Source organism: Vanessa tameamea, chromosome 16, assembly GCF_037043105.1.
Source record: "Vanessa tameamea isolate UH-Manoa-2023 chromosome 16, ilVanTame1 primary haplotype, whole genome shotgun sequence".
Taxonomy (NCBI): Eukaryota; Metazoa; Arthropoda; class Insecta; order Lepidoptera; family Nymphalidae; genus Vanessa; species Vanessa tameamea.
In genome coordinates this window covers 3136223-3162838 of record NC_087324.1, presented here as the reverse complement: position 1 = coordinate 3162838, position 26616 = coordinate 3136223, and the positions used below count along the sequence as shown (strand labels likewise).

At 32.7% G+C, this 26616-nt stretch overlaps 2 protein-coding genes across 6 annotated transcripts in view; both read right to left on the bottom strand.

The window, feature by feature from the left end:
- Window positions 1–26616, bottom strand: part of LOC113393943 (prolactin-releasing peptide receptor-like) — a 639527-nt gene that overhangs the window by 25703 nt on the left and 587208 nt on the right. The gene's annotated exons all lie outside the window — the stretch shown is intronic.
- LOC113394003 (tyrosine-protein phosphatase Lar) overlaps window positions 1–26616 on the bottom strand; it is a 383804-nt gene that overhangs the window by 58466 nt on the left and 298722 nt on the right. The gene's annotated exons all lie outside the window — the stretch shown is intronic.

The following is a 26616-nucleotide window of genomic DNA, read 5'->3' as shown; positions in this document are numbered from 1 at the left end:
AATTCCCGAAATGAAATTCCACCCTAGGTCGAACAGAACGAAATTTGATTAAGCAACAAAACTGACATTATTTCTCTCGTTTCCACCGGTTAAGTTTAGTTATATATTGAACTGAATTTCGAATCTTGGTCGATTGGGCGAAAGTTTTGTATGGTAATGAATACTTAGGTATTGCATATATTTAATTTTAAAAGAGCTCATGTGCCTTATTTATAAAAATAAATTTAAATATTTTAAGCTATATCATCTAAAGATGATAATAATCATATTTATTGCAAGAATTTCACTTAGGACAATGGAAACATAATAATAATACTAAAAGATTAATCAGGTTTTAATTTACAATAATACTAAGGCATCAGTTCGACAAAATTCAAAAACAACATATTTTCGGTCAATATTCCTCTACGCTCCTTTACTCCAACCGAGTTCGATGAATTAATATGAACACACGCACGCACACACACGCACACACGCACACACACATCTCACGAATCGATAAACATAGAACAAAACAACTTTATAGAAAAAAAAATAGCGCTCAGGTGGGATGAGTTAGTATAGAACAGCGGATGCTTCTTTAATCCTTCAGTAAAATAATGTCGCCTACGTAAGTCTACGTTGTTATTACGCCTTCACTAATTATATAGACAATGCATTTTTGACAATTTTTCTCTATTAGTCTATGGTTGGCTAATTTAATATACGTTCTCCATTCTTCTTCATTGAATATAATCAAATTGATTCATTCGGTATCATTAATGACCGTAAATCTTAAATCTATATAAATTCTTCAAAATTAATATAAACCATATACGTATTGTTTTTAGGTTCATTTTAAGTAAAAAAACTAAAGATGTCTTCTGAATTATATTTCACAATCGATCACCCGAAGAATATTTCGAGTTATCGACATTAGACTCTACGACATGAGTATAAGGTTTAAATTACAAGTGACGATATATAATGGGGTAATAACGTGTAGGCCTGATCCTGGCCATTGTCATTGGCTATCATTAACATAACGGGTCATGTACAATGTAATTACATCTATACGTATAATCAAACTGTAACTAGGCGGTTTCTGTGTATAGCAATTTCTTAACGATTTATCGTTACTAACTTTTGAATTATTAACGACGGATACGTAATCAGCCTGTAAATTTCCCACTGCTGGGCTAAGGCCTCCTCTCCCGTTTGAGGAGAAGGTATGGAGCATATTCCACCACGCTGCTCCAATGCGGGTTGGTGGAATACACATGTGGCAGAATTTCGTTGAAATTAGACACATGCAGGTTTCCTCACGATGTTTTCCTTCACCGCCGAGCACGAGATGAATTATAAACACAAATTAAGCACATGAAAATTCAGTGGTGCCTGCCTGGGTGTGAACCCGAAATCATCGGTTAAGATGCACGCGTTCTAACCACTGGGCCATCTCGGCTCATACGCCCTTACTTCAGAAGAGGTCCTCGTCAATATAGTTTTTACTAAATTTAATTTTAAATATTACATTTTTTTAAGATTTGCTTCAGATATATATTAAACACTTAAACAATATATATACCATAACTATATGTTGATACTAACAACGTATATAAATATTAAAAAAAAAAGATGAGAAACTGAACGATCTGTTTAAAAACTCAATTATTATTATGAACATTGATATTTGTACATTGCGAACTGTACTGGCAAACTTGTTTACAATTGTGTTAAAATAAACAGATTATGAATTAATTGAAAAAAAAAAAACAAATGAAAATAACCAATCGCAATTTGATAAGCGAGTTATGTTAGTTTCCATTACGACAGCGATATAGACCGCTTACTAATTAAGTATAGGAAATTTACACAGGAACAAGTAATATTGAACAACAATCTTGAGCAAAAACAATCTATGATAATCAAATTTCTACACGATAAAGTCGTGTGAGTACGTATACTTCGTTGTCATGGCAACTGATCGGATAACTAGGTTAAATCTACGTATTACGCGGTGCTTTGTGAAGTGCACGTAACTTCGTTATTGAAAACTTTTTACTCGACAACGGCGCGTTATAGGAATAACGCATAAAGTAACATCCGGTGAATGTTCCACGGCTGGTTTAAAACCCCTTTTTTGAGAAGGCTTGCAGCTTAAGTGTCTTTTGGTGGATATATAGATGTGTGTGGCACTATGTGTTCACACATCACATGCAGGTTTAATAACAATGATTTCATTCGCCGGCGAGGACAATTTTTTTTCGTGGGAGATGTCAGCATACACCTCTGGTTCGGGAGGGTCCAGATTATATGGAATTTGTACCCATTCAAATTTCTTTGATGGCCATCTTTTTTACAAGTTAGGCGGACGGGCAAATTTTGGCATCTATTGGTAAATGTTCACCATCACCCTGAGATATTGGCACTGTAAAAAATAATTAACTACTTCCTACATCGCCAATGCGCCGCTAATCACTCACTCAACACGTACAAAGTATAATTGTTTGGCGGTAGAATACCTGATGAGTAGGTGGCTAACCTAACCTACCCAATCGGGCTTGCGCAAAGTCCTGACACCAAGTAAGTCCTTGACATAGATCGACAAGGTTACAGGATAGTTTTAACACACGCAAATGAGACATCCGCTGATGAAATGATTGAGACAAGATGGCAGATGATAGATCACGTTCCAATCCGGACAAGCACCGAGTTCTCAATTTGTGTCTATAATTGCCCCGACACGTGACAGTGTTGAACCTGCCAAATTATTTCATGTACCCACCCACAATGCAGCAGCGTGGTGCAATAAACTTCAATCGGAGGCCTTTCACCGGTAGTGAGAAGTTTATTAGCTGCTGCTTATGAAGAAAAAATTTGCGTTGGAGTGAGATTAATCCTTTCGAAACCTATTTCATATTTACGAATGCTATTATTAAAAAACTCTTTGAAAATAGAGTCTAATATTAATATAAATAGACGTCGAACCCAATCAACCGTCGGTTTTTTGTGTACGATACGTCAGTTAGAAACCAGAACTACTACAAAAATAGCTTAATTCTGAATACACTTATACACTTATTATACTAAACAATTATACATCACTTTTAAAGCTAACATGTGGCATGTTTAATTGATAATAATATATTTAAGCATAAAAATCTGTGCAATGTATCTTCATGGGTTGATATTCCGCAACAATATAGAGTTTGAGATTGTGGAAGCGCTATTGATGTTTGTGATAATGTGCATGCTTAATGTTTAGAAGAACCTTATAATCGCTCACCGACAATACTCGCCTGTAATATACAATCACAAACTAATATTCGGTTTTGAGCATTACGTTACAGCACCGCCTCACTGCCTGAAGAACATTCGTCGGTAATGTAACAATATAAGAATGGATTTTGAGATTTTCACCTGCAGTTCAGTCTCTTGGTTTTACATTGTAATGATCTTTTCTTTCCTCGCTGATGTATTTATTACAAATTGAATAATTTACATTACTTAACAGGTTGTCTACTGGATATAATGCTCGAACCTGAATTGTTAAAATAAAGGAGAATGGTCCGTGTGCAGACTATCCTTTTAAGATGAAAAAAAACGACTGACTAAAAATAAATAAAATATATTATAAAGAAGTAGTCGAACTATATTTATTCGCTAATTCTCGTAAATTCTTAGTTGGTTTCCTTGTATGACCGTAGTAGTTACCTTCGTTACTAAGGATTATTTATTTAATTCATTCCTTCTGATGTCAGAGTAGCATTTAATTGGCTTCAGAAAACCGTATTATAGTTATAAATAGTAATATACAAGTACATTTACGATAAAGTTATTATTAATTAAATATAATTATATTCGTCGCGATATATTTATTTATGATTAAATAAATATTATTGTGTCAAATAAAAAAAGAATTCGATGATGTTAGTCGAATATTTATGTAACGAAGTTTTAATTATTTGAACAACAAAGATACGTATAGATTATTGAATTTATAAATAATAAATTATAAATAATTTATTATATGTATAACGTGACGTCACTATCGTCATGCAATTTTAAGGAGTCTTTCATTATAGTCGACAACATTACGAGTATTTATTTCTACGTGGAGGCCAGTCTGGGAAGGTACCTACTCGCTGATGTGGATTTCGGGACATCGAAGTTGTGTGGATGGAATTTGGAATTCCGACGCGATTCTTCGGAAGTTCCCCGTGAAAAGTGCAATAAAAGATCAGCAGAGTGCTCCCACATACGTACGCATATCAAGTCGATAAGAAATAGCTGGTTCGTCGACAATTCAAGCAACTCTTCATTGATTGCGGTCAAATGTAAGAAGCTGGTACAGGAGAACTACCGCCCAAAGATGACAACTGTACTCCATGGGGATCCGAATTTGCACCTTCGAAGGTTTAAAGCGATGCGCCGACCTTTAGTACTGTCTCGCCAAACTTCTTTAGAACAATTTGGCTTTACATAAATGAAATTAATCCTAATATTTAAAAAAAAAATCTTTAATATTACTATTGTAATACAAGAACAAATCAAACAATACGGTATCAATGTTACAATCATAGATTAATTTATATGGCCAGTTAATATAACGCGTGGTACTATATATTACAATTTGCGGCCAGTCTGGAAGCAGGCTGCGTAATTAATATCAAGTTAGGGTAAAATTTATCACTCGTGCGAAGTTTTATGATAATGCACCCTAACACCTAATGATAAGGCTGACGTTAATTTAAACCTTTAGCTCTAAAAATTTAAACGATCACGCGATCTTGATCCTTATTACATGTGACTGTAAGTCGAATCTTACGTGGTGGTTACTAGGTTCTAAAAATATAGACTGAGTGGAATTTTACCGCAGAATGATGAACTTCCACATAACTCTTGTTTGCATTTCATACTTAAAAAATATTGAAGCATTGTTATAGATGCATATTTGAAACTAAGTTTACGTTAAAATTATCACTGAAGTTTTTAAAATATAAGAACGTATACTCTTGTTATTTACATTCTAAGCAACGTTCGGTGCGATGTGTCTAAAGTTTGAAATTTGAATTGACTCATTTGACATGGGATTCCAAATTAATTTAAGTTCAGACGAAATAAAGTAAATCTACCCATCCGTAAACTCCCCACAGCTGGGTAATAATACTAAAAAATACTCTACAATTTAGCTGTAAATACGATATATAAGAAAATTTATAATATTGTCTTAATTGATAGGTTTCGTAAATTAATTAACGTGAAATTAATTTTGCCGTTCGATTAATTAAAATCATGGTCGACACGTGTTGAAAATACCAAACAGTATAATATATGGAACCGATATGGAGTCACCAATAATCAAAAGTTAGTTTGAGAATGTGGACAAAACTAATCGAATGACAGACAAGTCGACTAAATTGTACAATTATACAATTATTATACGGTTATTATTAATAAATACAAATATACAAAGTATATTCATTTATAACTAGTTGACACCTAGAATATACTTGGACTTGGAATTACTCGGCGGTAGGGCTTTGTGCAAGCCCGCCCAGGTTGGTACAACCCATTCGTCGCATACTTTTATGTTGTGTTCCGGCCTGTAGGATGAATAAGCCAGTGTAACAGGCGCTACGGACACACTATCTTAGTTCCCTAGTTTGGCGGCATATTGGCGATGTAGTGAATGGTTAATATTACAGGGCGATCGTGTGATCACTTCCTGTCGAATGAAACATTTGCCCAACTGCCTACCCACAGTTGGCCTAAGGTTTTTCCTTTTTGAGAAGTTTTGTAGCTAAACTAGCTGCTGGTGGATACATATATGGGAAGAAAGAAGTAAGAATGTCTTGCGATTCATACAACACAGTAATAGAAGAACAATGAAGAAACTCAACCCAAACAATAATAATAATAAAAAAAAATATATATATATTTTTATTATTATATGTATTGTTTAATTTCAAAATTTGAATGCCATTTAATGTAACACTGTTAGATGGTGTTGCAGCTTATCAATCAACCAATCTACTGTTCAACCGATCGTCATGAAAATTGGTATACATAAATACAAAAGCAGGAAAACTGTACATCGCTATTTAGTTAGTATAATATTATAACAACGATACGATTCATGACACGGTGTGATAGCCATAGTACCTATGAACATGAAGTGCGAACCGAGCTACGTTCACTTTAACCGCTAGTAAACATCTATAGCATTTTCTTGTTCATTTTTAAACTACACAATATTATAATTTAAGGTCGAGGCTGGGGTCGGTGAGTTGTAAAATGAGGCGAGAAATATTGCGTTTCGCTTTTAACATTAAATATTTTCATCTCATTTCACGGAAACGCTGTAACGGTCCGGGGATGTGTATTTCTGGGTTATACAAAGGTTTAAAGGGATAGGGCGGCATACTCGTATACACGTAGACAATATAACGCTTCCATTATACGAGTTCGGGTATCGCATCACGCGACTCACTATAAAGACTTTTAAAAATAAATAAACGTGTTTGTTTATGCGTGTGTGGGCGTATGAGCGGGTGTGTGTGTTAGCTCATAAGCGAGTTACCACTGATGTATGATTATATTATATCGCGTTATAAGAAAATTAAGAAGCAATAAAATAATCACATAACATCAAGTTTTAGTTGAATTCGTTATGCGAAATTTTTCGTATGTATTTTTTAACAGGTCCCAAATAGCCAGCGGAATAGTCAAACAACGCGGGTAACATTTAAAGAACGATATTTATTTGTATATATATATAGTAAATAAGATAAAGTAGCATCCTGTAGATACCACACTGCTGGGCTTAAGTCTCTTCTCAATTTTTTAGATGGTTTGGGGTTTTTTAATTGAAGAAATTCAATCTTTATTTCTGAAGAGACCTACGATATGTAAAGAATAACTTCAAAGTAAAGCTTATAGTTCACTGAGTATTTTGATTTTATTAAGATTTTCCGATTCCGATTGAGTTAATTTCCTTATATAAAAAGGACAAGCTTATCATGTTTCAATCAAAGAAAAAAGTACCGAGTTTCTTGTCAGATCTTCTCGGTAGAATCTGTATTCCGAACCATTGATAGCTTTTCTTAATACAGTTCAGTAAAATGACGAATAGAAAGTGCTTGTAGAAACCTACTACTTAACCTACGTATAAGTATTTTTTTATTTTTATATATTAAATTTTTGTGTTAAATTTATTCTTTATATTATATATTTATGAGAAAGCTTTCAAAATAAACTTACACGATACATTTGTGTGCATATTGTGTACGTTAAAAAGCGTACGTTGTTATTATTGAGAGCCGAGATGGCCCAGTGGTTAGAACGCGTGCATCTTAACCGATGATTTCGGGTTCAAACCCAGGCATGTGCTTAATTTGTGTTTATAATTCATCTCGTGCTCGGCGGTGAAGGAAAACATCGCGAGGAAACCTGCATGTGTCTAATTCAACGAAATTCTGCCACGTGTGTATTCCACCGACCCGCATTGGAGCAGCGTGGTGGAATATGCTCCAAACCTTCTCCTCAAAGGGAGAGGAGGCCTTAGCCCAGCAGTGGGAAACTTACAGGCTGCCAATGTAAAAAAAAAAAAATGTATGTTATTATTGATAAACATGTCTGAGTACGATATGAGGTATGTTATATTTAGTAGTGTCACATATGTATATCATACATATGTTTATATAATAATGTACATTGTCGGTACAACTTGCACGTCAATCTATCTATCGTCTAACTTTTTATTACTGTACTCAGATATGAAGGTTAAGAAGGCCAGTGTGATCGCCGTTACATGACAGGACATTACATCTCGGTGGCGCAATGCGCTTAGACCGTGTTCGGAATCGTTAACATTACTTATACATATATATATATATATCGATTTTATATCTCCATATAACAATAGACACTTCAAGAAGATGGAGTCTTTGATTTGAACGTTCTCGATTACATTAAAATACTATCTTACTCAACATTCAAACTGGAAAAAATCAATGCCGAATAATAATGTTTCTAGGTGACATCAAAGAGATCAATCAACAGATCACAAAATATTTAAAGCACTAAACAAATACAATTATTTGTCGCGAACAGAAATATACAGGGACACCGAAATTGATTAAAAGTTCGAAGTGAATTCATTTAAATATTCATTAGGAAAATAATTAATCACTCAGCAAATACTCAAATATACGCTTATTTACAAAAAAAAACAAAATATGAGTTGATAAAAAAAGGGTTGCCAAACATTAAAACTACGAGAGAAAAGACAAAATGACCGCGTTTATCTTAAACGACGATTGCGGTTTCAAACTCAGGCAAGCACCTAATAATTAATAATATCGAGGAAAGCGTCAGGATACCTGCATGTGTCTAATTTCAATGTAATTCTGCCACATGTGTATCCACTAACCCGTATTGGAGTAGCGTGGTTCAATTATCTCCAAACCTTATCCTGAAAAGATGAGGCTGTAGTCCAGCAGTGGGAGATAAGTGGAGGGGAGGACAAAAAAATATGTTCGAAGGAGTGTAAACGCACAATAAGTTACCCGATTTAATACTTAATATTAAAATATTACTTACGTTTAAGAAGCTCCCAATTAAATATCCACAAAATAGTTTTTAGTTAATGTGGTCTCACCACTATACGCTGCGTTCTTAGTTTTATATGATATTTTTTTCTATCACAACCTTCTTTAAACAAAGTTTTTACAAATTTTTTTTTACTGTATCCGAGACAATTTTTTTCAACTTTATATGGCTTTTAATAGAAGTTTCTAAGTGGATTTTCGCATTGTCTATTTATAAGAGAAATAAATGGCTTCGAATCTCAAATCCATATAAATGACAAACACTGTAAGATAACATATCGAGCAATTACACAGATATTTCATACAACTAGACGTCTAGAATGATGACCTATTTAATGCATAAAAGCTCGTATGCCTTGAGCTATTCAAATGCAATTTGTATGTAAAAGGGAAAATGATGAGCCATCTGGGCCGCAACAAAGACCTATGTGCAGTACTTGATCTTGAAATTCTCTTTGACACTGCTAGTGTAGCCGAAGCTTTAGCTTTTTTTTAAATTTTCTGATACATGTGAGGATATCAATATCGTCTCCAATTAGAATGTTTTTGTGTGATTGTTAATGAGGATATATTCTTAGAAGGTATTGTTATAAACTTTATACGGATACAAGAATACAGTCTATAAATATTATATTGACGACCTCCGTGGTCGAGTAGGGTGTACACCGGTTTTCATGGGTACGCCACTCCGAGGTCCCGAGTTCGAAATCTCGGCCGAGTCGATGTAGAAAAGTTAATTAGTTTTCTATGTTGTCTTGGGTCTGGGTGTATGTGGTACCGTCGTTACTTCTGATTTTCCATAACACAAGTGTTTTAGCTACTTACGTTGGGATCAGAGTAATGTATGTGATGTTGTCCAATATTTATATATTATTTATTTATGTATTTGTTTAAAAAAAATTATGAAATACGATTCATTTCGCACTAGGCCAAGATGCTCTGGTTAGATACCAACCACTCATCAACTATTCTACCGCCAAGCAGCAATAATTTGTGTTGTTGTATTCCGGTATGAAGGCTACGTGAGGCGGTGTAATTATAGGTTCAAGGAATATAATCTTTGTTCCCATGGTTTGTGGCTCATTGGTGTTATACAGAATGAATAATTAACCTTCCTTACACTGCCGCGATACACTAAGCGTCAGGTGGTCCATTTAATAAAAAATAAAAAAAAAACACTAGTTTCTCAGGGCACATGCTTGAACATTTACACATTCAACAAGGGTTTCGTATTTATTTTAATTAAAATTAAAATCGTGTCAAATTACACTTAAATCTTATCAACATCATCTACAATGTACATTTAAAAAAAAAAACAGTATAAAGTCATAAACGCTATCGTTACAACAAATCAGTCAATTTTACAAAATACTTGAAGTAATTATAATAAATATAAGTGTAGCGTATTTAAAACTTATTAATTTTATAATAACACAGTGACAAACCGGCCTGAAAGAACTTCGACTAATTGACAGTCATTATTTAAATCAGTAGTTCCCAAACTTATTTTTCTCGTGGACCACCTATTGGCATGCGTCCGTAACCACAGTTTGAGAGAAACACTAAAATATGAACTAAATTTAAATTTGTTTAATATTGGTGCTTTTAATTCTATCCTTAGTAACCCTACGAGTATTTATGCAATTAAAATCTATGAATTTGTTAGTGATTCTCTCAAACTGATGACGAAAAAAAAAAAACGAAAAAAAGGGGTAGGTTTGGCATCAAGTATTTATAGTGGTGATCAAGTTCATGTCTGAACAAGCATTAAGCATTGTCGCCCGGATAGCGCTTTGCAAGTCTGTACACGAAATTGTACGTAATATCGAATACGCAAGTTTGGACAAGTAACAGTCGCTTGCCTTATTAAAATATTATCTGCTTAGTTAGGTACTTAAAACAATGTAGGTAGGCCCTTATAAAAACTATGTTTACATTTTTGCTCTTTACTATCAAAAGCAGATAAATTTTCGTGGACCCCCATTAACATTGTATGGACCCTCATTTTTTATTCACGCCTAAGTAGACCCCCACCAGCAAGCCTCCCGTGGACCTCTGGGCGTCCACCTGGACCACTTTGGGAATCACTGATTTAAATGAATTATATTTTAAAAAACAACATGTTCGTGATATGTCCAAACGTGTTATTAAATGAAATTAACTTCAACAAATATAATATTTATAGCACGACGACGCATGCGAGGCACTCAAATAGCGTAAGTCTATTTACAACGTTATGCCACCGGATCGAACGTCGAGTGTCTGTTCCTTACAGAACTGCTACACACGATGATTAAACGTGTACGATACGAATTGTAGCCTAAAAATGAAACCTAACGGATAAATTGAAATTAAATAAATAATTCCCGTCGAACTTACAGTAGTAATTAAATGTTGAAATACGAAACGGAACAAAGCGATGAAATACTAAGAACGCTGCAAGTTCCAGATAGTGAGTGGAAAAAAGAAAATGGCGGCAACGTCTTTTGCGGCACGACGTGGCTTAATTTAGAAAAGAATGTTCTACCGAGTACGGTTTTAAATTTAAAATTGGCGGGAGATTATATTTTTTTATTATTCTTTTTATATCTCTTTGTATACAATATTATATAAAATAAAATTTTGTATAATAAGTTATTCTGATTAAAATGTTTTATTATACATATATATATATTTTTAAAGAAATATATAAGGTCCAAATTTACTTTAAAAGGTAACGGAAGTTTTATACATAATAAACTATACATATAGTAAGGATACTTAATAGTAAAATGAAATATATATTTACTTAAGTATGATGATATGAGGTCATCAACCCCATTACTATCCCTGTTAATACGTCGTCAACGGTGGGTTCGAAGATGTCAAATCGGGAGCCAACAGACATGATGCTATGTGGTGAAGGAATAAATTTTAACTGGGCGGTACGATGCAAGATGGTAGTTAGTACCATAAAATGGCCTGCGAATTGGAGTCGTTCAAAACATTTACATTCAACATAGGTGGTGTTAGTTATATGTGTCCTATAGTTTTTTTCGAACCACAAGCGGACACAAGCCAAATAAACAACATCTGAAATCGAATCGACGTGATATCATTGTTCGACAGCTTGAGTAATCTATGATGTTCATTATGGATTTGCGAAAAAAATAAATCGTTACGAGCGTCAGCTAAGCTGTTATCACAATTTTGAAAGAAAAATAAAGTGGATAAAAGTAGTTAAGTGATAAAGTACTTTATTACAAACAAAGATATATTAATCAAGAAGTGTTTGTAGTATACAATATGGCTGAGCTATTAGTAAATTGCATAGAATACATAAATCTGTGGTTTGTTTATCTTTCTTCGGTTGGAATAGACTATATTTATCTCATTCGTCGCGTGGGACATTATAAACACACGCATTCAGCAAAACGCAGTAAAGCTTACCAGGATTTGATTCACGTGTTCTATCCACCGGGCTTTATAAGCTCCAGCAACGTGTTGGTTCACACATTTATCGGATAAACGGCCTAAGGTGAACCTAGCAAGAAATCAGATTATTATCTTTAGGGAATACCCGACTTAAATTTATCTAGAAAACGTATCAAACATTTTCTAAATTATTGATAATCTAATTACATTTTATATTATAAAAAAAAAAAAAACTTTTTGCTTTGAATCACCTTTTATCATTGGGAGAGTTACGATAATATTGCTTATAAAAATGAATAGGGATGGTAAGCACCGCGAGAACATCGTTTCCATTATCGACTTTATGTCATAAACAATACGGGCTACGTTACATGTTTTAGCAGAATGGAACCGATCGATACAATTTAATTTCTGCGATGTATGGAGTGCATTCCTCTTTAATTAAAATTTCAAAGTAATTTTATGGTAATTCACCCACTTTTCGACATCGATTGTTGACACATCATTCATGAATAAAAAAACGTTTACGGTTCTTCCCCTGTTATTAACACAGATAATGGCTTTAACATATTTTAAGTTAACATTTGTTATATTAATATTTTCGACATTGTAATACGATGAAAAGTATACTTAATTAGGTTATTAAAATTAATTAAGTTATTAAAGGACGAAACTCGATTTCAATTACCCTGATGATGAGGTTATTAAATTTTAACATATTGTTTTATATTAAAAAATTATATTGTTCGAATAAAATCATACTCTAGTATTAATCTGAATATTTGTCAATTTCTTACTTTATTATATGCATTTAAATATCATATAATTTGATTAATTAATATAAAAATAACTAAGTACAAAGATTTAATACCGACTTATGTGGAAGCAATTTCTTGTAATTGCTAACTACTCTCCCTTTTAAAGCGAATATACATAAAGCTGCGGTCTAAAATGTAACTTAATTTGCACATTTCTGCGTCTCTTAGGTGTGGTTGATCCTTTATTTTTGCATTAATCGTTGCCTACAAGCTTTGGTTATTCCTTAATAGATAATCTCAAGATTAAACGAAGAAAATTCGTATAATTTTGCAGATCTCAGCAATAAACAAGTTCAAATAAAACACCATTGACTGTGCATTGTAAAACGTCGTGTGTACTCGTAACAAGTGGTTTATGTCTGTGCCTATAAACAGGCGTCCACCGACATTATGATTATCTGCTATACCAAGACCCTGTAATTTTAAAAGGCTATAATTACCGAGCTTTTCTCTTTATCAATTATACGTCGTGTCATTTCAATGCCTATAATTGATCGAGTAAAAAATTAACTCTATAGTTTTATACATACTTAGATAAAATATTTTTTTCGTTTGTATTTAAGTGTTATACGTATTAAGCAATAATAATAAAACATTGAAATATTCGATACGACTTTGCGGTAGAATATCTGATGAGTGGGTGGTTACACACAGCTACACATCATCATAATCATCATACTCCTGCCCTTATCCCAATTTTACCCAAGGTTGGTGGCGCATTGGTGATGTAAGGAATGGTTAATATTTCTTACAGCGTCATTGTCAATGGGCGGTGGTGACCACTTACCATCAGGTAGCCCATTCGCACGTCCGCCTACCAATATCACAAAAAAAAATTACAAGTGTTAGTGCGATCACGGATGTACTCTCTCCTACATCCATCTACAATGTTCAAACCCGATGGAACAGGATGAAACAATTCGTGTAGCAGGATCTTTTTATACAATTCAATGCCTTCGAGCAGATCAATAGGAATCGTATTACTTCAAGGGCTCACATTCTTCGAGGGTTTATATTCGGGTTTCATTCGACATTCGAGTAATAGGTACGTCTTAACAATAACGCAACCCGATACGTACTTTAAGGATTTGGATATTAAAATGTCGGGACAAATTCGATGTTGGCATCGCGTTACTGGGATTTAATGGAACGATTTTATTTTGTCCCACTTTTAATTTTCGTTTTCGTCGATCGTGACGCCATCTTCTCCACGGCTTAATAGCGACGTGAGCTTTTTGTTTCAGTTTATATTGTGATACAGATAAAATAATATCATACGCTCGATGATACTTATCAATATATATTCATTAGTATTCGCGCAGAATTCGAAATACGGCTGTAATCATCGTTTCAAATCTGAGGAAAACATATGAATTTCAACGTGCTTCGAAATATTTTTCTTCTATTACTTCTAAGATATTTTTTTGATAATGCCTATAGCTCGCGAGCAGTAACCTACCAAAAAAAAAAAAAACAATTGACAAAAAGTACTAAGCTTTTCTCATCTGTTTACGTTTGTAATTTGATTTTTATTAAAATAATTAACTCTGTACAGTCACCTTTATACAAACGTACAAACAATAATTAAAACTACAAAAAAATATGCCGCGATTTTTCGAAACGATTACTTTGCTGATTAAAATTTTGAAATAAATGTTATATTAAGTTAATAAAAATCATCCGAAATTATATTATTTGTTCAATGGAAAATTACCAATATCCAATTAAATTAATTAATTATGAAGCCTATTTAAACTCACCATACTTATAATTTCGGACGAATACTATAACTAAATGAGTATACACACGAATACATATGCATATATACAAAGTTACGCACACTAAAAAAAGACAATATGACAATTTAAATCGGTCACATCAAGAAGTTCGAAATTATCCGTCAAAATCGACAAACGATGCCTCGTACGAAAGTATTCTTCCTCGCTCCTTTCTAAAGTCTAATAAATTAAACAAAGCACTAACATGTTGCTTCGAGCTATTCACGTCAGTAGGGTAATATAAAGAACGATATGTCCATTACAGTCGCAACGATGGGGGCGTCCCGACATGTGTACAACGTCAACTTGATATTCTACCATACAATTGACTCGTACATAGTTATAGTTATGCTTTGTTCAAACTAGCCAGCATACTTAAACAATTATTTAAATGAGCAATTAATGTTATTATAATTTTTTGTGAGGGTAACTATTTGTAATGAATAATGGTTTTAAGCCTGAAAGGTTCCCCTTCCGTTCGCGTCGCATACAGTTTTCAAGTGGACAGTGTTAATTTGTACATATAGCAAAACTTTATGAATAATGCTTATATGAATTTATCCAGATTATGTATTTAGATTACAGGCTAGAGAATTTAATCTCAATTTTCAATGGAATCATATTAATGTCGTTGTTATTCAAACTTAAGACAATTGAGAATTAGATCAAAAGAACTGGATAATAACGAAGTGATCATAGCCACTTCGAAGTATAGTTTTGGATATTTTTGTGATAATGTTTTATATTTAATAATTTTAATCTTTATCAGTGGTTATTATTCCATTCCACTTGCCTCACATACGAACGCAGCATAGCAAGGCGCTCTATCCACGTTAGGGTCATCTCAGGTACCGGTGCAAATCTCAACAATAACTATGAAACGTGAAGAGCAATTTCAGGGCTCTCGTCAAGGGATTACATTATGACGAATACACGTGCTTAGCGAGTCAAGTGACACTACGAAATGACGGTGTCAAAGTATATATCATGTTTCTTGGAGACACACGTCGTATGTTATACCTTCCTCACGTGGGGTCGATGTGTAATGACGCGATATTTTTATGACAAGATGACGGAAATATATTTTACAAGCTAGGCCACACCTTAGGTAAAATTGCTTTCATTGGGTCTTATATTTTCTGTTTTTTTTTTTTTTTAATATTTCAGTGTCTACGTCATAAACGTAAACATTTTATTACATATGTTACTCTTTTTATATATAATATAAATATTTCTATCGCTTCTTAATTCCATGTGACAGAACACAATTGTTTCTTGGACAATAAAACAAACGTATGTGAGAGTTAATAACGCTTTTCGCGCCTAAAATTCTTTTCAACGCGAGATCTCAGAGATTTCGTGAACGCGTTTTGTCTTTGTTCTTGATAATCCTTTATGTTTCTTTGTTTGTGATTTAGTATGAAATAATCCATGTAAGCTAAAACGGATTTAATTAAGGTTACTTTCAACAGCAGCAATAAAATTGAAATGTACAAGTAATATAATTGAATAAGTAATATACCTGAACAGTCATGTTTGATTCAGCTGAAAGCGCTGAATGTTTTTTTTGGAAGCAAGGATGAAATCACTTCTATTAAGAACTCAATCTTCATTCCATTTTTAAACATCTTTTTTAATTTTACGATTAAAAAAATATATTAACTAAATTATAACAGATAAATAATTTTTATTAAGCAAAATTATTAGCAAAGACTGTAAATTAATTGAGTATCAAAATATTTTTCCCTTGTTTTCGTTCCGTCGGTTCCGCCCGCATCTAAGAGGGATGGGTAGGTGTTAAGTACCCTATGACCTTTTCTGGACCCCTGACAACTTATATGCAAAGTGAAAACTTTTATGATGATTGGTTGAATAGTTAAGTCGTAAAATTTTCATATTGGAATATATTATTTATGTAATATCGTATAGACTAGAGCGCGTTCATATTTAAGTTACGAGGATACATAACAAAACCCTTTTTATGCAAATATAATATATTAGATCCATTATTATGAACGAATATGAAAAATTAATTAGCCCCTGCTTTTTGCACTCATAACCTCATTTCGCTCGAATTCCGCGGCAACGGCGCTTTTAGTCCGGACTGAAGGATCTACAATACTAAGTAGGCAGTATTAACAACGCTTCTTTGTCAGTCGTAATTTAGTGTTCTAACGTTAATTAAATAGTATATTCTCTTTAAAATATTACACAGATGATATAAAAAAATTAATAAACAAAACAAACTCCAGACACATTATTTTATTATCTTAATCAATGTTTTAATATACGGTGAGTTAAAAAATGTATTCGCGTGTTGAAAATATAGAATATTTATTTATCTTGTTGTGCTGAAATAAAGACACTTTACAAATATCGATTGGGTGAAGTTGAAGATTTAAGGGTCTACCCCTTGGAAAACCAAAAGTCCGCTAAATTCTATTAAAGTGCGCTCGTATATTAAAATATATACGTAATATATATACGAATCTTTTCTATTTTTTTTTTTATTCAAAATTTCGCATAAGCGAACATGCCGCCCTGGTTAAGGATTTATATGAGGATACAAAAATAAAATATATTAAACTTAAAACTATCTTAATTAATCAAAGGTTAACATTTTCGTGAGATTTGACGTTGGATCTGCCAGAATAACATTGCATTGTCCAACAGACATCTAAAGTAAGTCTAGTTCTAACTGATTCGTTCTAAGTACATTCCATCAATACGTGTAAAAGATCATCAGGTACATTATAAGTTGAGCAGTTCGGAGATGTTTTCGCATCAGAAATGCAAACTTATCGCACGAGATGTGCCCAGACCGAAGCCGCAGAATTAATTTAATTTCATTAAAATTGAGGTTACTTTTCTCAATCCAAGGATATCTGCATGGATGAGGCTGGATCGTACGGTACTAAATACCTTTCTACTTAGCTCTTTCGTCAAAGTTCTCTTTCGACAAATCATAGCAATGCACTTTTAGCATGGGCAAGTAGCTTTCAAAAGAAGGTGTAAAAAAGATTTCAACACCGTCAGATATAGCTTCTTTGGCTAGTACATCTACTTGTTCCTTCCCTTGTATGCCTACGTGAGATGGTATCCAATAAAATTACGTTGTCATGTGATTGTAACTTGGAGAGAAGCTTAAGAATCGCATAAGCTACAAGTAACCGTCGATAGATCGAGGTACACCGAGGTAGGCGTTGAAGCGCCTTTATGGAGAATCTTCTAAATTTCGAGTTTGTGTTATATTTTATTTATGTGTGATATAAAATGAATAACAGTAGGCTTAGCTAGAAAAAATATTATTGATTATTATTAACGATTTTTTTCTACAGCTATCACAAACAAACAAATTACAAAGTATCAAGACATACACAAGTAGACAATCTCAGCTAAATAACTAAATGAGATTTTTGTATCTGATTTCGCAGCGGAAATAACGTAGACATCATTCCGCCATTTTGTAAAGAAGAGGCATAACTCAATTCGGCGGAACGGCATCAATATCGCGACTCATTGTCTTTGTACATCTCGACAGAAATTGGATAATGTTTACTCTTTTAGCTGTAGAATAAAATATGAGTTCGCTTTATGAGGATATAAGGTTTATATTTATATGTGATATTTTATTAGTATACACGATACATTTGGTTCTTATCGAATTTGTTGTAATAAAACATTTACATTTTTTTTGTTGTTTCTAAAGGTTTTAGGATTCCGCTTACAAATATATAAAGCTACTTTTAGTTTTATTACATTACCTGAAAATATATAACGGGTTAATATGTGTGCTATAAATATATTTTTTATATATAACATATAAATTGCATATATGGGCTTTGAGGTTTCCGCTTCCGCTTCCGTTTCCGGTTACCATAGTAGAATACGACTAGAACCACCCCTACTTAATCTGTGAGTAACATAAGAGCCGACAAAGTTTTTTTAAACACACTTCTTTGACGACGGTTTGCTAGCGAATGTTGAATTATGATATTATTAATTATATTTCATTTATGGAAAATTATGAACTTTGATTAGCTGTTACAGTAGTTTCTACGAGTAGCTAGACAACTGGCTTCTTCACCAAATATGCGGATTCAACTCCATTCATGAATGTCGGTTCGTCGTGTCTGTTGTGTGGGTTACCAGACTACTGACTTAATGTATCCTTGGAGTACTTATCTTCAGTTTAATAAATCAGATTTGTATGGTATTAAAAAAAATACTCCTATTTCGTTTCAACGGATTTACAAATGCGACTAAAGCAAATATTACAGAATATTTTAATCATTAAAAAATAAGGATTCAGTCGTAACGGTAAAAAAAAAAACTAACTCTGCATAATATTGTTATCACGGTATTCAGTAATGTTTGCATTAATTCATATTACGTACAACTGTAGCGAAACGTTCGTGCCCGAGGGGCTTGTAGTATTATCTCGTATGGAAATGAATATGTGCTTATGCCCGCCCGAGGTAGGTATAGGTTTGATAAGGAAACATAATAACGCCTTGAAACTCCGTATTATCAGAGATTTTGTTTTATCCCGAAAAATTGAGAGAAAAATAATATTACGATAACTCCAAATGACACATGTGGTTTTAATCTCGAAAAACATTTACTTGTTTCTATGTATTTAGTCTCGGTAAATGTTATGAATGCAAATAATAATATACAATTGCCTCTCATACGAGGATATCTTTGTAAGAAATTCTGAACTGTAAAATATATTTAGATAATAAAATAAAAAATGATTTGTTAATCAATTATTGAAACATTATCAAAAATTATTAATAAATACATTTCTATAGTTCATTGACATTTATTAATAATCTTTATTGTTATCTTTGTTGTTCTTTAGTGCACATATTGAGTCGATTACTTACTGATTAATAATTGTAGGCTTTGTGCAACCCCGCCTGGATAGGTAGCAAACACTCAATATATATTCTACCGACAAACAGCAATACTCGGCATCGTTGTGTTCCGGTTTGATCCGGCGAGTCAGTGAAACTGCGGCGCGTAACATCTTGTTCATCATCCCAAGGTTGGAAACGAAATGGTGATATATATGCTACATCCTAAAATAGTGTCTATCTATCTATCTTTTCTATCTAGTCTAAAATCTGTACTTCCTTGTCGAAACAATATTAGCAAAGGAGGGAGTAGAGGTGGGGGGCGTTTACATCAGATAATATTTAAATAAACATCAAATGAGTTAAAACACATGTAATTCGAGACGAGACAGTGGAACGTGACTGTTGATATTTGATTTGGGTATAAGAGCGGTTCAGAGCAAAGCTCTGATATGAGCTCAGACCTCGTTGAAAGCGTTGGTGTGTCGGCAAACAGGCTTAATATTACCTTCAATTTACCCGCAAGGAATATATGGAAAAAAAAAACATTAATACGTAAAAATATATCGACACGATTTTGAATAAAAAAACAAACCAATGTTATTTTGCGTTCTCCGGTTAAAGTAGATTTTTATATTGTCAATGTTTGTTGTCTTTTCATTTCGAATAATAAAATATTTCACGTAGGTATACAATCCGTCGTTACCTATGGCGAGGTTCAGACATTACTTAAATTAACATATAATATATGAAAGTAATTGACTTTTTGATTGATTAATATATACTACATAGGTACATTAATATGTAAAAATAAATACATATGTATTTAGTATTTACAGTTTTATGACGATTACTATACGTATATACGAAAATATATATGTCTTAATTTGCCCAGTGCAGTAACATATCTACTTAGAGAACTCTGGCTTTAAAAGTTAATTATACATACAGCAATCATCACAGACAACAATAAAAACGTGATTCAGATATAAAATAGATGACCTCCTTTAACGAAAATCAATTCAAGATTTTTTTTTTTATGGCTTGCATGAATGGAGGACGTATTGATTTAATTTCAAGGACTCCCGTTAATGACAGCATAGCGGGAGTCAACAGATAACAATGTTAATTTTGATCCGGGAAATAGAAAAGTAGAAAGTCAAAACCTAATTTTAGTATAATTACGCTATACATCCTTACTGATATTATAAAAGCGAAAGTTTGTATGTATGTTAATCTTTCAGGCGAAAATTACCGAATGGATTTTATTGAAACTTTACAATAATATAGCATAAACATCGAAATAACACACAGGCTATAATTTATAAACATATTGTGTGAATACCTGTTAATCAACCCCTAATACACGAGCAAATCCGCGGGCAAAAACTTATTTTATACATATATATCCTTGGTTGACAACATCGGCTCTATCTTTGTGTCTCTTAAGGGAAAGCGTCATTGTTCATATGATCTCGAGAATAGTTACGATTTTATATGTAATATAAAAACACATTTCTCAATAATAATCTAAGCACAATAAACATACATACAATAAGGATTTACGAAACTAAATATATTTTCTAGGAAATTCACGTATTGCCTTCATCTGCCCGAAAAAAGGATGTTTAATTATGAGTCTACATAACATAACAACTGTTTTGAACAAAAATGTAAAACAAAATTTCTTTATCGAATATTTCTAAGGTTCAAATAGAAATGTTGAAATTTATGATATTGTCTTGTACATAGAAACCGAAAACTTCGTTTGTAACAAAATAAGCAAATATTCTTGGAATGAGGAAATTCTATTATTCAATACATTTTGGTTAAGTTTTATATGAAATAATCAATTGAAATGTATATCTTTCGTGGACATTTAATAATAATAATTCCCATTTTGTTATCATAAAATCGAAATTAAAGCTTATTTTATTTTATAATTTAGTTCAGTATGTTTACTGTGTTTAATGTTTATGTTTAGTATGTTTACTGCGATGGCGTAGATAGAAGCTTAAAAGGTGAGTCTCGATAAAATGTCTGGGTTGGGCCAGTGAAGAACTATACCATTTTTTTGTATTTTCACTTACTTTAATAAAGTTTAAAGAATACCATTGTGAGTTAGAATACATATTCAAAAGAAATACGTTTACGTAAAATACTGTTAATTAACATAGTATTAATAGTTTAAAGTAGAATTAAACAAAAATAAGTATTAATTTTAACTTAACTTAATTCTGTAAGAATTATTTTGTACTTTTGTTTTATTAATCCGACTTAAGGTCAAGAATAAACTTAATAATGGTGAGACTAAAATATAAATTACAAAAAAAAAAAAACTGATCTTACTTCAAATTATTTTAATCACGAACTTTTATTTTATTTTTATAAATATCGTTTTTTAGCCTTGGTACATGAATAAAATGTTTATTTTATTATTAAAATATTTACGAAAAGATTGGAAATGTAGTACTTTTTTAAATCAAATTTACCTTGTTTTAGAGTTTTTGCGAATTATCACGTATTCTATATTCAAACGACAATACTTTGTATTGTTGTGTTCCTGTTTGAAGGACGATTGAACCAATGTAACCGCAGGCACAAGATGGTCCATTTACCAATTTTATATTTATATTTTCTTAGCTCAATCATTACATTCCAACTTAAAATTGCAAAGTGTAAATAACCAATAATTTTATAAATATATAGATAGTCAATATTTCCGTAGGATGCTGCGGTTATTTAGCATAAACGAAATTTTTGTGTGTCCCGTGCCGTAAACCATTAGCGGTTGATAGATTTGCCATTATACTGAAGTCTCATAATCTATGAGATTTAGCAGATGGTGAGTGTACTTGTGTTTCCGCAGACACTTGTGCACAGTAACATTACCCAAACAGTTGCCTAGTTTCCCTAAACAATGGCCTCCGTGACGAATTTTCTATGTCAACGATTTTTTTTTTCGATTTCGCGATGTAAATATTTAATAAAACGTTGCGGATAATTTAACAAACGGATACTTTGGTAATAATCGATCATATAGTTAACGTTAGCACTATACATGTACATGTTTTAGACAAAATTCACATAAAACATAGAATCAGTATTTTGAAATACTGATAGACGAAATGCGCTAAAATCGATTATTATTAGAACATCCTGTTTATAACGGAGTCAGCTCCATTGAACGAGAGACGGGCGCTGTAATATAATACGACGAGCCATCTGATGATAAGTGATTGCCTTCGCTAATTGACATCGATAGGCAAAACCTTTTGTTATGAACAGTATCCGCATTGAGACTAAATTAATATATTCATTTAATAAAAACTAGAACACGGAATCCAATCTTGTCATGTGAATGGTCTAAATTTAAATCGTGTGTAACTGCGAAGCAGAGCTTCTTCTTCGTCTTTTCATTACTAGAATAGATAGAGTTACTAAAAATAAAAATAGAAGCTCGCAAATAATAAATAGGTATAAAAATATACAGACACTAGCTTTGATTTTCAAAAGGTTTCATCAAAACACAACAATGGAATAACTATTGTCGGTAAAAGATCAAAGAACGAGAAATGGATTTACCATTTCCGACTAAAACCTAAAATTACATCTTACAAAGTATCTTTTAGTTTCTTGTAAAAAAGGAAAACCTATTTTAATGTGTTTTGCTGTTGAATGTACACGTCTCTTCCCATTGAGATAGTGTTAACTAGTGCCGTCGACAGACATTTTGTTCGGACGCAATTGCACTCGACTGTACGTTCGAGAACAAAAGAAACCAATCTAAAATATATTAACGGTATTTCTTTTTGAAGATTTCTATGACCGACATTAAAATATCTCATTTTATCTGAAAATTAAAAAAAAAATAAACAAAAACACAGTTTTATTATAGTCTAACTAATCGAATTATATGTCGAATGTTATTAAAATCAGCGCGTTATTGAATGAACGAACAAATGATTAAATATTTGTATACACTGTCACATTGGTAAAATATATATAAGTAAGATTTGACGACCACCGTGGTCGAGTAGTTTGTACACCGGTAATGACGGAAGTCAAAGTAAAAATCAATTTAATTACTAAAAGGGCGATCTTCCAATAACTTTACGATCGAGACATTAGTTTTAATAGAGTAGCGGGCTGGAAGAATTTATTGGTAGTACTTGCTCAACCTAGTCAGGATGGTAGCCGCCCACTCGTAAGTTATTTTATCGCAAAATATAAGAATTTGCATATGGTTTGAAATTCGAGTAAGTCATTATAATTACAGTCATTACGACAAAGTTCTCGTAATTGTCGATATGTTGACCTTCCATTTTTTTTTTTCACATCTTACAGTGTTTATGCCTGTGAGCAAAGATGTCCTTGCACTTTTTCCTTCCAGAAAGGTAGTTCTGTTAGAAAATAATAAATGTGTACATAAAGGAAGTGTAATAAAAAAATAAAATTCAGACGCGCATCCATAATCAAAACAACATCTATGACAACAATTGTACTAGAATCGTATGTTTTGTTTGCTCTCTAAACCCTCAGACTGGCTGACAGTGAGCACTCGACGCATCGAACGGATTCCGTTTTGAAAAATGTATTTTAAATTCAATCAAGCGCACTTTATTTTATTAGATTCGTGTGTATTTTGAAAGCATTGTTACTGAAATCAAATATTGTTCACGAATGAATATTGCTTTGCCTATTTGTGATATGAACATAATATATATATGTAATGAATTATAAAACGTTAGTAACATGTATACAAAACGGTGACATCGAAAGAAGTACGCGCTTTTTAGTTTTTCAAATATTACAATCTTTAGATTTAAGTCTGGAGGCCATTGAAATTTTTCACTATGGATATACGCACCCTAGTCATACGATTAGTCTCAGTTAGGAAGATTTATGAATAAATAAACATTACACTGAAGTCACCGAGAGGCTAATAGGATAGTCTTGTTGAAACCAAAGCGGATTTGTTAGGAGAGATTTATGATTTTGTACGAACGACATTACTCTGACATACATATATTATGACAGAATGTTGATATGAAAAATGAGTCACTCATAAAAAAACAAGCCTGTTAATCAATAGATTTATGCATTTTATTTGGCGACTTACTTATTTTATATAAAGTCTTTTGTTGTATTTATCTTTTATATTAAAAATTGAAGATTTCAACCGCGGCCGTGTGTGCGATTGCGCTAAACTCAGAATCAAAGATCTCGACCAGTTCTAGACAAAAGTTCACGATCAGATGCGATCTTAAAGCCACTTATCAGTTGTTCTGCCATCAAACAGCTTTATTTTATTTTGTTATGTTCCAGATGAAATGGCCAGTGAGCCCACATGATATATTGTAGTGTAAGACTGAGAAGTGCTTTATATTTCTTTGAGTTTCAATGAACATAAACGAATGAAGGTCCTATTTGCTCATCTGACTTCTTCAAAGAGATTACATTTAAGTGATAAGTGAATTTTATAACTTCATCCTAATCCTATTTAATGTGTCGTGAATTTGTTGCGTTTTCACGTCTTTACTACTGAAATGATCAGACACAATGTCAGGGGTATAGAAAAAGCATACGTAATATTGAGACCCCCCCCCAAAAGCGGGAATAACTACGTGCAAATACTAGTTTACGTATAAAATTATTTCGTAACGATTGTATATTAAAGTAGAGACCAATTTAATGAAGCTAAACACACACTCTAAATTCAATTACATTTTTGTGAAGTAGGAAACCATTAAGGAAACGATTATTCGAAATGTACTTTAAAGCATTTGAACGATTCGAGCTGCCGATACAAATTCTAAAAATTGCAAAAGCAATGTCGATCTCATCGAATGGTACGTAAATCGTCGTTTTATAATCGATTAAAGATGCCGACGTACATCTACCTCTATGAATATTATATAAGTTGCTTTACAAATTATAAGGCAACGAACGCGTTTCATTAATCACGATGTAGAATCAAGCAAAAACGTACTGTACATTTTTTTTTATAATTTAAAAGGGGAACAAACGTAATATATTAATATTTTTGAATTTCGATTTTATTAACGAGAAGCAAATACAAGTGAAATTACCAACGAATATAATGCTCTACGCATATGTGCTATGAGAGAAAACGGCTAATTATTCCTGTTGCACTATTTATGGATATTGAATAAATGTTATTGGAAATTGGCTAGTACAAAAAAGACTTGTGAATGTCCTATTTTCCAACGATTGTATCTTAAACTGGAACACGACAATATATACAAGTATACAACTATTCCAATCGCAGAAGTAGAGATAAAAAGCCAACGCCTACATATTCCATGCGATCCTAATTACTTAGATTTTATTTAAAATATTCTGTTAGCGACTTAACGTACAATCAAAATTCCATTTTATCACGAATGCATAATAAATACCATAGATTATTCAAGATGTCGACAAAAGGTAACGTATCAAATCAATGTCGATGTTATGTATTTGACTTAGATAGGAATGATTAGGTAAGCTGACTTGCCTTACTTCAGGTCAGGTAGTTAAAGTATAGTCTTGAAATTCTTAACATATTATCGAAATATAGACCTTATATAATACAGATATATTTTAAAAAATATATAGTCAACATAACACTTTGTCATTCGCTTGAAAATCTCTTTAACATCCTAAGGAAGGTGTCTCCAATAACCGAGCCCGTCAAAGGGTGAACGACGTTCACGCCTTGTTGTTTTTTTTTTAACCCATTAACGAAAATTGGATTGGATTGGTTGACTTCAATCTCACGTTTCGCTTTTACGGAAAATTCTATAAAACAACCGAGAGACTACCTATTTCTTTTTATAATTTTCAAGTAAGTGATGCGGGCCTTTCTGTTGTCGGTTTTTGGAGAATTCAATCAAGTAACTCAAGAGCTCATATAAATAATATAGTATGAGCCGATAATATATAATTTAGTATGAGCCGAGATGGCCCAGTGGTTAGAACGCGTGCATCTTAACCGATGATTTCGGGTTCAAACCCAGGCAGGCACCACTGAATTTTCATGTGCTTAATTTGTATTTATAATTAATTTCGTGCTCGGCGGTGAAGGAAACCATCGTAAGGAAACCTGCATGTGTCTAATTTCAACGAAATTCTGCCGCATGTGTATTCC